The following is a 10627-nucleotide window of genomic DNA, read 5'->3' on the forward strand; positions in this document are numbered from 1 at the left end:
ATGCTAATCTGCTTTTTGCTATCCTACCTAACAAATACTTGAGATAATCATCTTATGGAAAAGGTTTAGTTTGGCTCAGTTTAGGTTTTAGTTCATGATAGATTCACTTCTTTGTTTTAGATAATGCAGATACCATGGCAGGAGTGTGGAGCTGAGGGAAACCACTCACTTTATATTCAGGGAGGAGAGCAGAGAGAAGAGCATAGGGATCAACTAGTCACTTCTAGTCCTGACTCCAAAGATGTAAAGACATCGGATGAAGCTCTACCACCTCAAGGCTCTGCTTCCTCTCAATAGCACCAACATGAGGGGTGAGAGCTAAGTGATTGACCTACATAGAGGTATAACTCAGTGTTGGAGCACTCACTTAGCACAGGTATACTGGCGGGTATAATTTAGTGATAGGGTACTTACTTAGCATAGGTAGTACTAGGGTATAGCTTAGTGATAGGGTACTTACGTAGCATACATGAAGCCCTGGGTTCAGTCTGCAGCACTATCCCTAAATTCATGAGAACAATTGGTTGAAGTGGCGCCATGATATTAACAATGGATTTAAAAATGGACAAAGGTCAAAGTGGGACCACTCCTCATCTCTATTAGTAGTTTCTCGCTACCCTGACAAACTATTGACAGCTGGGTAAAACAAAGAGGTTGGCTTTGGCTCCTAATGCATGGTCCACACAGGTAATGGAGGTAGGAGGTCCATAGCTACAATGGTGCTAGCCTTGTTAGCAAAGCCTCAACTAGTGAAGTTAGCTCTTGAGTAGACTTCAGTAGCAAGGCAAGCCTGAGCCGGTTGACACTATAGGGTCCACTGACTCATATTACAGACACATGGCAGACAGGGAGTCGATGATGGAGTGCTTTTGCGGCTCATCCTGCATTTGAATTAAACATATTGCACACAGCATGACTTTTTATGTTTTATGTATTCTGAAGCTTCTCAATTTATTACTCGCGTCTTTTAACACATCTCGTATTTCTTTTATTTATCTTACCACATTGCATCTGGTAGAGCCTACAGTTCTATTTTTAAATTATTAATTTCCTATTCAATCATTTCTAATTGTTCACTTCATTTTTCCTGTGCTAAAAATTCTGGAGACAGCGTTTATTTCTATTTCTGGAGAAGTGATGGGTCTTTTCCATATTCATGATTCATTCATATGGTTGCCGTATTATTTGACTTTAGAGGTAGATATTTGGGGCTGGAGAGATGGCTCAGAGGAGAAGAGCATTTGTTGGTCTTGCAGAAGACCCGGGTTCAGCTCCTAATATCTACACGGCAGCGTCCCACTCTTCATAACTCCTATTTCAGGAGATCCAACACCCTCCTCTGACCTCGGTGGGCACCAGGCATGCATTTGGTGCACACATGTACATGCGGGTGAAATACTCATGTGTGTAAGATAAAATAAATCTCATTTAAGTTTTCCTTAGAGTGCACTGCAGCTGAATTTCTTTACCTCTTACTCCATGGCAGTTGCTTTCCCTGTGTCTTTGACATCTTAGATGAGGAACCTGGGGGTTTCCACTCCCGTCACTCTTCCTTTCTGGCTTCCCAGGAAGAGGCTCTGTAGACTTTCTCACTGAACCTCACACTGACAGTGCGCTTCCTATTCTCTGTGCCTGGCCTGGGCACTGCCCAGCAATGCAGTCAGCTTAATTCGTTTCATTTTATTTTTGAGATTATAATATAATTACAGCATTTCTTCCTCTCCTTCCCTCCCATATACCTCTCTCCATGCTTTTTAAAATTCATGACCCCTTTTATCATCAACTGCCATTGCATATAAATATATACGCACATCACATACATATACATGTACATACATATATACATGCTTATATATCCTGCTCATTCAGTAGTATACTGTTATTTGTATGGATGTTTTCAGAGCTGATGCTGTGGTATATGTGGTGGTTTGTAGGAAAGTTCACATAGGCCCATATATTTAAATGCTTGATCAATGGAGAGTGCTATTAACAGAGATTACCAGGTGTAGCCTTGTTGGAGTAGGTGTGTCCTTGTGGGAGGAAGTGTGTCACTATGGGGGGGCTTTGGGGTTTCAGATGCTCAAGCCAGGCCCAATGTCTCTCTGTTCCTGGTGTCCAAAGATCCTGTGCAGAACGGCCAAACTACTTCTTCAGCACCACGTCTGCTTGTGTACAGCCATAATTCCCACTATGATGACACTGGACTAAACTTTTGAAACTGTAAGCCAGCCCCGATTGTTTTCCTAATTAATTGTGTCTCTTCAGAGCAGCATAACACTGACTAAGACAGTATTAGATTACCATTTGGAGTCTTCGTCCCTGTAAAAGACCACATTTTCTGTTCTTAGCTTTTTTTTGGTTGCCTATAGTTTTTTTTTTTTTTTGCCATGTTCATGTGTGTGTGTGTGTGTGAGATTGGGTTACCCCACTCAGGATGATATTTTCTAGTTCCATTTGCCTGCAAATTTCACAAAGCCATTGATTTTGATAACTGAGTAGTACTCCATTGTTTAAATGTACCACATTTTCTGTATCCATTCCTCTGTGGAAGGGCATCTGGATTCTTTCCAGATTCTGGCTATTATAAATAAGGCTGCTATGAACATAGTGGAGCATGTGTCTTTGTTATATGTTGGGGCATCTTTTGGGTATATGCCCAAGAGAGGTATAGCTGGGTCCTCAGGTAGTTCAATGTCCAATTTTCTGAGGAACCTCCAGACTGATTTCCAGAATGGTTGTACCAGTCTGCAATCCCACCAACAATGGAGGAGTGTTCCTCTTCCTCCACACCTTTGACAGCATTTGCTGTCACCTGAGTTTTTGATCTTAGCCATTCTCACTGGTGTGAGGTGAAATCTCAGGGTTGTTTTGATTTACATTTCCCTTATGACTAAAGATGTTGACCATTTCTTTAGGTGTTTCTCAGCCATTCAGCATTCCTCAGCTGTGAATTCTTTGTTTAGCTCTGAACCCCACTTTTTAATAGGGTTATTTGTCTCCCTGTGGTCTAACTTCTTGAGTTCTTTGTATATTTTGGATATAAGCCTCTATCTGTTGTAGGATTGGTAAAGATATTTTCCCAATCTGTTGGTTGCCATTTTGTCCTAACCACAGTGTCCTTTGCCTTACAGAAGCTTTGCAGTTTTATGAGGTCCCATTTGTCTATTCTTGATCTTAGAGCATAAGCCGTTGGTGTTTTGTTCAGGAAGTTCTCCAGTGCCCATGTGTTCGAGATGCTGCCCTAGTTTTTCTTCTATTAGTTTGAGTGTATCTGGTTTGATGTGGAGGTCCTTGATCCACTTGGACTTAAGCTTTGTACAGGGTGATGAGCATGGATAGATCTGCATTCTTCTACATGCTGACCTCCAGTTGAACCAGCACCATTTGCTGAAAATGATATCTTTTTTCCATTGGATGGTTTTGGAGCCCTTGTTAAAAATCAAGTGCCCATAGGTGTGTGGGTTCATTTCTGGGTCTTCAATTCTGTTCCATTGGTCTATCTGTCTGTCTCTGTACCAATACCATGCAGTTTTTATCACTTATTGCTCTGTAATACTGCTTGAGTTCAGGGGATTTCCCCTGAAGTCCTTTTATTGTTGAGGATAGTTTTAACTATCCTGGGCTTTTGTTATTCCAGATGAATTTGCAAATTGTTCTGTCTAACTCTCTGAAGAATTGGATTGCTATTTTGATGGGGATTTCATTGAATCTGTAGATCGCTTTTGGTAAAATGGCCATTTTTACTATATTAATCCTGCCAGTCCATGAGCATGGGAGATCTTTCCATCTTCTGAGGTCTTTTTCAATTTCTTTCTTCAGAGGCTTGAAGTTCTTATCATACAGATCTTTTACTTGCTTGGTTAAAGTCACACCGAGATTTTTTATACTATTTGGGACTATTATGAAGGGTGACGTTTCCCTAATTTCTTTCTCGGCTTGTTTCTTTTTTGTGTATAGGAAGGCTACTGATTTATTTGAGTTAATTTTATACCCAGCCACTTTGCTGAAGGTGTTTATTAGCTTTAGTAGTTCTCTGGTGGAACTTTTGGGATCACTTAAATATACTATCATATCATCTGGAAATAGTGATATTTTGACTTCTACTTTTCCAATCTGTATCCCTTTGATCTCCTTTTTTTTTTTGTCTGATTGACCTGGCTAGAACTTCAAGAACTATATTGAATAAGTAGGGAGAGAATGGGCAGCCTTGTCTGATTTTAGTGGGATTGCTTCAAGTTTCTCTCCATTTAGTTTAATGTTAGCAACTGGTTTGCTGTATATGGCTTTTACTATGTTTAGGTATGGGCCTTGAATTCCTATTTTTTCCAGGACTTTTATCATGAAGGGGTGTTGAATTTTGTCAAGTGCTTTCTCAGCATCTAATGAAATGATCATGTGGTTTTGTTCTTTCAGTTTGTTTATATAATGGATCACGTTGATGGTTTTCCGTATATTAAACCATCCCTGCATGCCTGAGATGAAGCCTTCTTGATCATGATGGATGATTGGTTTGATGTGCTCTTGGATTCGGTTTGCCAGAATTTTATTGAGTATTTTTGTGTCGATATTCATAAGGGAAATTGGTCTGAAGTTCTCTTTCTTTGTTGGGTCTTTGTGTGGTTTAGGTATAAGAGTAATTGTGGCTTCATAGAAGGAGTTCGGTAGTGCTCCATCTGTTTCAATTTGTGGAATAGTTTGGATAGTATTAGTATGAGGTCTTCTACGAAGGTCTGATAGAATTCTACACTGAGCGCATCTGTACCTGGGCTCCTTTTGATTGGGAGACCTTTAATGACTGCTTCTATTTCTTTAGGAGTTATGGGGTTGTTTAAAATGGTTTATCTGTTCCTGATTTAACTTCAGTACCTGGTATCTGTCTAGGCAATTGTCCATTTCCTGCAGATTTTCAAGTTTTGTTGAATATAGGCATTTGTAGTAGAATCTGATGATTTTTTGAATTTTCTCTGATTCTGTAGTTATGTCTCCCTTTTCATTTCTGATTTTGTTAATTTGTACACACTTTCTGTGTCCTCCCCTTAGTCTGGCTAAGGGTTTATCTATCTTGTTGATTTTCTCAAAGAACCAACTTTTGGTTCTGTTGATTCTTTCTATGGTCCTTTTTGTTTCTACTTGGTTGATTTCAGCTCTGAGTTTGATTATTTCCTGCCTTCTACTCCTCCTAGGTGTATTTTCTTCTTTTTGTTCTAGAGCTTTTAGGTGTGCTGTGAAGCTGCTGACATATGCTATCTCCTGTTTCTTTCTGCAGGCACTCAGAGCTATGAGTTTTCCTCTTAGCACAGCTTTCATTGTGTCCCATAAGTTTGAGTGTGTTGTACCTTCATTATTAAATTCTAAGAAGTCTTTAATTTCTTTCTTTATTTCTTCCTTGACCAGGTTATCATTGAGTAGAGCATTGTTCAGTTTCCATGTTTATGTGGGCATTCTTCCCTTGTTGTTATTGAAGACCAGCTTTAGCCGTGGTGGTCTGATAGGATACATGGTATTATTCCTACCTTTCTGTATCTATTGAGGCCTGTTTTATGATAAATTATATGGTCAATTTTGGAGAAAGTACCATGAGGTGGTGAGAAGAAGGTATATCCTTTTGTTTTAGGATAGAATGTTCTATAAATATCTGTTAAGTCCATTTGGTTCATGACTTCTCTTAGTCTGTCTATGTCTCTGTTTAATTTCTGTTTCCATGATCTGTCCATTGATGAGAGTGGGGTGTTGAAATCTCCTACTATTATTATGTGAGGTGCAGTGTGTGCCTTGAGCTTTAGTAAGGTTTCTTTTATGTATGTAGGTGCCCTTGTATTTGGAGCATAGATATTTAGGATTGAGAGTTCATCTTGGTGGATTTTTCCTTTGATGAATATGAAGTGTCTTTCCTTATTTTTTTTGATGACTTTTGGTTGAAAATCTATTTTATTTGATATTAGAATGGCTATTCCAGCTTGCTTCTTCGGACCATTTGCTTGGAAAGTTGTTTTCCAGCCTTTCACTCTGAGGTAGTGTCTGTCTTTGTCTCTGAGGTATGTTTCCTGTAGGCAGCAGAATGCAGGGTCCTTGTTGCGTATCCAGTTTGTTAATCTATGTCTTTTTATTGGGGAGTTGAGGCCATTGATGTTGAGAGATATTAAGGAATAGTGATTATTGCTTCCTGTTATATTCATATTTGGATATGAGGTTATGTTTGTGTGCTTTTCTTCTCTTTGTTTTGTTGCCAAGACGATTAGTTTCTTGCTTTTTCTAGGGTGTAGCTTGCCTCCTTATAATGGGCTTTACCATTTATTATCCTTTGTAGGGCTGGATTTGTGGAAAGATATTGTGTAAATTTGGTTTTTTTCATAGAATATCTTGGTTTCTCTATCTATGTTAATTGAGAGTTTTGCTGGATACAGTAACCTGGGCTGGCATTTGTGTTTTCTTAGGGTCTGTATGACATCTGTCCAGGATCTTCTGACTTTCATAGTCTCTGGTCAGAATTCTGGTGTGATTCTGATAGGTCTGCCTTCACATGTTACTTGATCTTCTTCCCTTACTGCTTTTAGCATTCTTTCTTTGTTTTGTGCATTTGGTGTTTTGACTATTATGTGATGGGAGGAGTTTCTTTTCTGGTTCAATCTATTTGGAGTTCTGTAGGCTTCTTGTATGTTTACGGGCATCTCTTTCTTTAGGTTAGGGAAGTTTTCTTCTATGATTTTCTTGAAGATATTTACTGGTCCTTTGAGCTGGGAGTCTTCACTCTCTTCTGTACCTATTATCCTTAGGTTTGATCTTCTCATTGAGTCCTGGATGTCTGTATGTTTTGGACCAGTAGATTTTTCCGTTTTACATTATCTTTGACTGTTGTGTTGATGATTTCTATAGAATCTTCTGCTCCTGAGATTCTCTCTTCTATCTCTCGTATTCTGTTGGTGATGCTTGTATCTCTAGCTTTTGCCTTATTTTCTTTCACTCTCCATATTTTTCCAAGTGTAGACTGTGTGTGTGTGTGTGTGTGTGTGTGTGTATGTGTAGAGAATGTGTGTGTATGTGTGAGTGTAAATGTGTGTGTGTACGTGTGTGTGAGTGTGTGTATGTGTGTGAGTGTATGTTTGTATGTGTATGAGAGAGACATTGTGTTTGTATATGTGTGAGTGTGTATGTGTGTATATATGGGAGTGTAAGTGTGTGTGTGTGTGTGTGTGTGTGTGTGTGTTTGTGTGATATAAATGCCCTACTTAGAGCTGAGCACTCAGCAGTTACTTTTCTTTAGTACCTTGAGGAGCAGAGAGTCACTGTAATTACTAGCAAAAAGATTTTTTTCTGCTTACTGTTGTAAGCAACACTAGTTTGGCTCTGTCTCCTCATAAATCTACCTAGGAGGACTATTTGAATAAAAATAACTCAATGCAAAACTAACCTAACTGTACCAAACAGAAAAAACACTGCTGGTAGTAGAGGATTAAAAAGTCTACAAATATAAGTGATCTACTAAAACATTACAGATAATAGGGTTAATGTTGAACAGCAGGTTAAAAAGGAAACAGACCACAGAGCCATGCATATGCCAATCTAGTGTTATGACAGAAAGGGAAAAGTGAACCAGAAGGTTGGGCTTTTTGTTGATTTGTTTATTTAATTTTTAAATTTTTTTTTGTCTTTCATTTTTATCTTGAAGTGGAGTAAGAAAGGCTCTACTAAGATTATATTGAACTCACAATTTTCAAAGTCTTATATTTTAGGAAAAGTCTAAGAAAACCATCTGCCACCTATGTCTTTCTACTAACAACCATAATTTATTGGTGTAGCCTTGAGTCTGATCATTAGCCCACAGCACTTTCATGGGGGTGGAGTAGGGCTGGGTGACGTTGAACCAGAGGAGAGTCATGTCTGTCACATGGCCCTGGTATAAGGGAACAAGGGCTGGTTTAAACAACTCTGGAGTAGTGTTGGAATAGCATGGATTTCAGCCTAGAAAACGGATTTCTTTGTAGATGCTCTCATGAGGAAGGAGATTATGGAAAACAATGATTATAGTCAACTGGAATAAGCAAGAGGAGTCCTGTGTCCACAACAACTGCTCAGAAGGTATTTATGTCATTCAGTTTACCTTGCTTTAACCAAAGATAACATAATGTGCTGATGAGGAGAGCTTTGCAATGCACTGGGAAGAATAATTTATGGTGTTATCATCTGACCTAGTCTTGTTGACTGGCAGTATTTAACAGAGGTATTTTTATTCTGTTTTGGAGAAGTTTGCTTAGTTAAAATAGGACAAGATATAAAACAGTGGAATATGCTGTTGTTTTAAAAAAAGATGCTTTTAACGTTGTAGACAGAATATGCATTGTACATTTTATTACTGAAAATTAATAAAACAGGCACTTCCTGTTTTTTTCACATCTCCTCAGTCACTTTGTGTGGAGTCAAATGTAGAAATCGTAATCGAGAATGAAGCATTCATCTATGTGAGTAGATTGAATTCAAATTGCAGTGCAAATAACCATCAGAAGTTATCTTCCTTGAATAAGCTATTTTGGGTCCGATGGGACAGCTGTTGGCTGTGTGGGCAATGTGAGAAATGGCTTCCCCAACTCATTGGTTTGGTTTCCAGGTTTGACTGGAAGGGTGTGGAGTGTTCCATTCCTTTCCAAGTTACTCTTTTTCTCATACTGTACTCTGGTCTGTGCACATTCTATTCAGAAAAGAATGCAAAGTACTTGCAGGGGAGACTGGATCTCCTGCTGTTCCTCTCACAAATGGCAAAGTTCACCTTGAGGGGTGACTCTGTGTGGGGCTTATCTTGAGATGGATGAGGCTTTCAGTTTTAGCTCAGTTGGATTCTGTGCTGTGGTACTGGGAAGGCTATACAGTGTTAGAGCCCTTATAGAAGCCACACAACTTTCAACAGCACAGAGTGCATGACTGAGACAGGACCTGTGGGGAACGCCATTAAACCCTGCAGTATAATGGAGGCAGTTGGTTGCCCATGACTAGGTAGGCTAGGGTGAATTAGAGGGAGGCATAGATGATTACATGAGATGGAAAAGAGGCATGTGTCTGAAAGCAATCCAGAAAAGTGACTCATTGTAACAAAGGGTTCTTTCATAGTAACTGATCTCAAAGTTCACTTACCTCAGTTAGCCTTTTTATGAAAGGCTTTTCATGGGAATTTACCATTTCCAATTTTTATCTGGTGCACATCTTTTTCCTTGTCCTTTTGAGATATGATCTCATGAACTCTAGGCTGGCTGGGAAATTTGCTTCATGGCAGAGGATTTTGAATAAATAATAAGAGCATGAAGTTTTATTCTTCTGCCTCTAGGATCAATAGCATTTTCTCAGGGTATGTCCTAGGCTCTCATAGGGGCTGGAGGAGGGAGATCCATGCACAAGGAGAGAGGGGACAAATATCATGAAAGATGCTTGATAAAGCTTCAAGGAATTACATTTTATATTTACTTAACTTATATTTGTATCTCTATCTACTTATCTATCAATCATCTATATCTTCTATCTTTTGATTATATCTATCATCTATCTATCATCTATCATCTAACTATATCTATCTTCCTATTATCTATATATATATCTATATATCAATCAATCATCTATATTATCTATGTATGTATGTATGTATCTATGTACCTATGTATGTATGTATGTATGTATGTATGTATGTATGTATGTATCTATCTATCTATCTATCTAATCTTAAATTTCTGCCTGACATTGCTAGTTGAGTTGTTGATTAAGGTAGTCCAAGTGACTCCTTAAATACTGTAGGCTATTGCTGCTGCCTATTGTTACTGACTCATCAGAGATTGAAGGTAAGTCCTTATTGGAAAATGTCACAACTTCAAAACAGGACTCAGAAAATTAGAACTGGATCTGACCTACAACCTCCTTCCTGTGGTCTTGCTTTCATTGGACCAGAAAGTACCATGTATGCTGCCAAGCAGGAAAGAAATCAACAGTGTGATTCAGCTGTGACACCTTTGGACTATGACAATGACCAGCATGGCGAGATACCTATAAAGGTGAAATATTGACTCATGTCTTGGTGGTAACCAACAGCTATATGATAAGGCCCACTCAGCACGAGGGACATTATGACTGCTATTGGAAACCTAACCAACTACCCAGCGATAGTGAGATCATGGAGTTTAGAAGATAAAACACTGACACTTTATCAGACCACATTCTAAAACTTAGCCTTTTACAAACAGATAAGTGTAACTTTCAACCCCTCATAGTAAAAGCTTCTCTTTATAGTGACTATTACAGGAAACCACGGTAGCACATAATTCAGAGATTAGAATCATGGGGATCCCAGCCCTGATGGATAAATTTACAACACAATTCCTTCACCTAATGTTCAAGAATACTGAAGAAGAGACAGGGCAGAAAGATAAGAACCAGAGGAACAGGAGTATGATCGTGATTTCTAGGAATGACAAGGAAGCCTCAACCTCGAAACATCAATAATGTGGCTGCCTAAATAAGACCAGCACGATGTTTACGTTAGTAGACATGCCAACAGAGGAGGAGAACTCTCACAGAGTCCCACCCCTCGAGAAAGAACTACAGGGAACTATTGACTGCTGAGAGAGAGAATTAGCCAACTGATTATCTGATA

The sequence above is a fragment of the Rattus rattus genome, chromosome 13 (assembly GCF_011064425.1).
Source record: "Rattus rattus isolate New Zealand chromosome 13, Rrattus_CSIRO_v1, whole genome shotgun sequence".
NCBI classification, from domain to species: domain Eukaryota; kingdom Metazoa; phylum Chordata; class Mammalia; order Rodentia; family Muridae; genus Rattus; species Rattus rattus.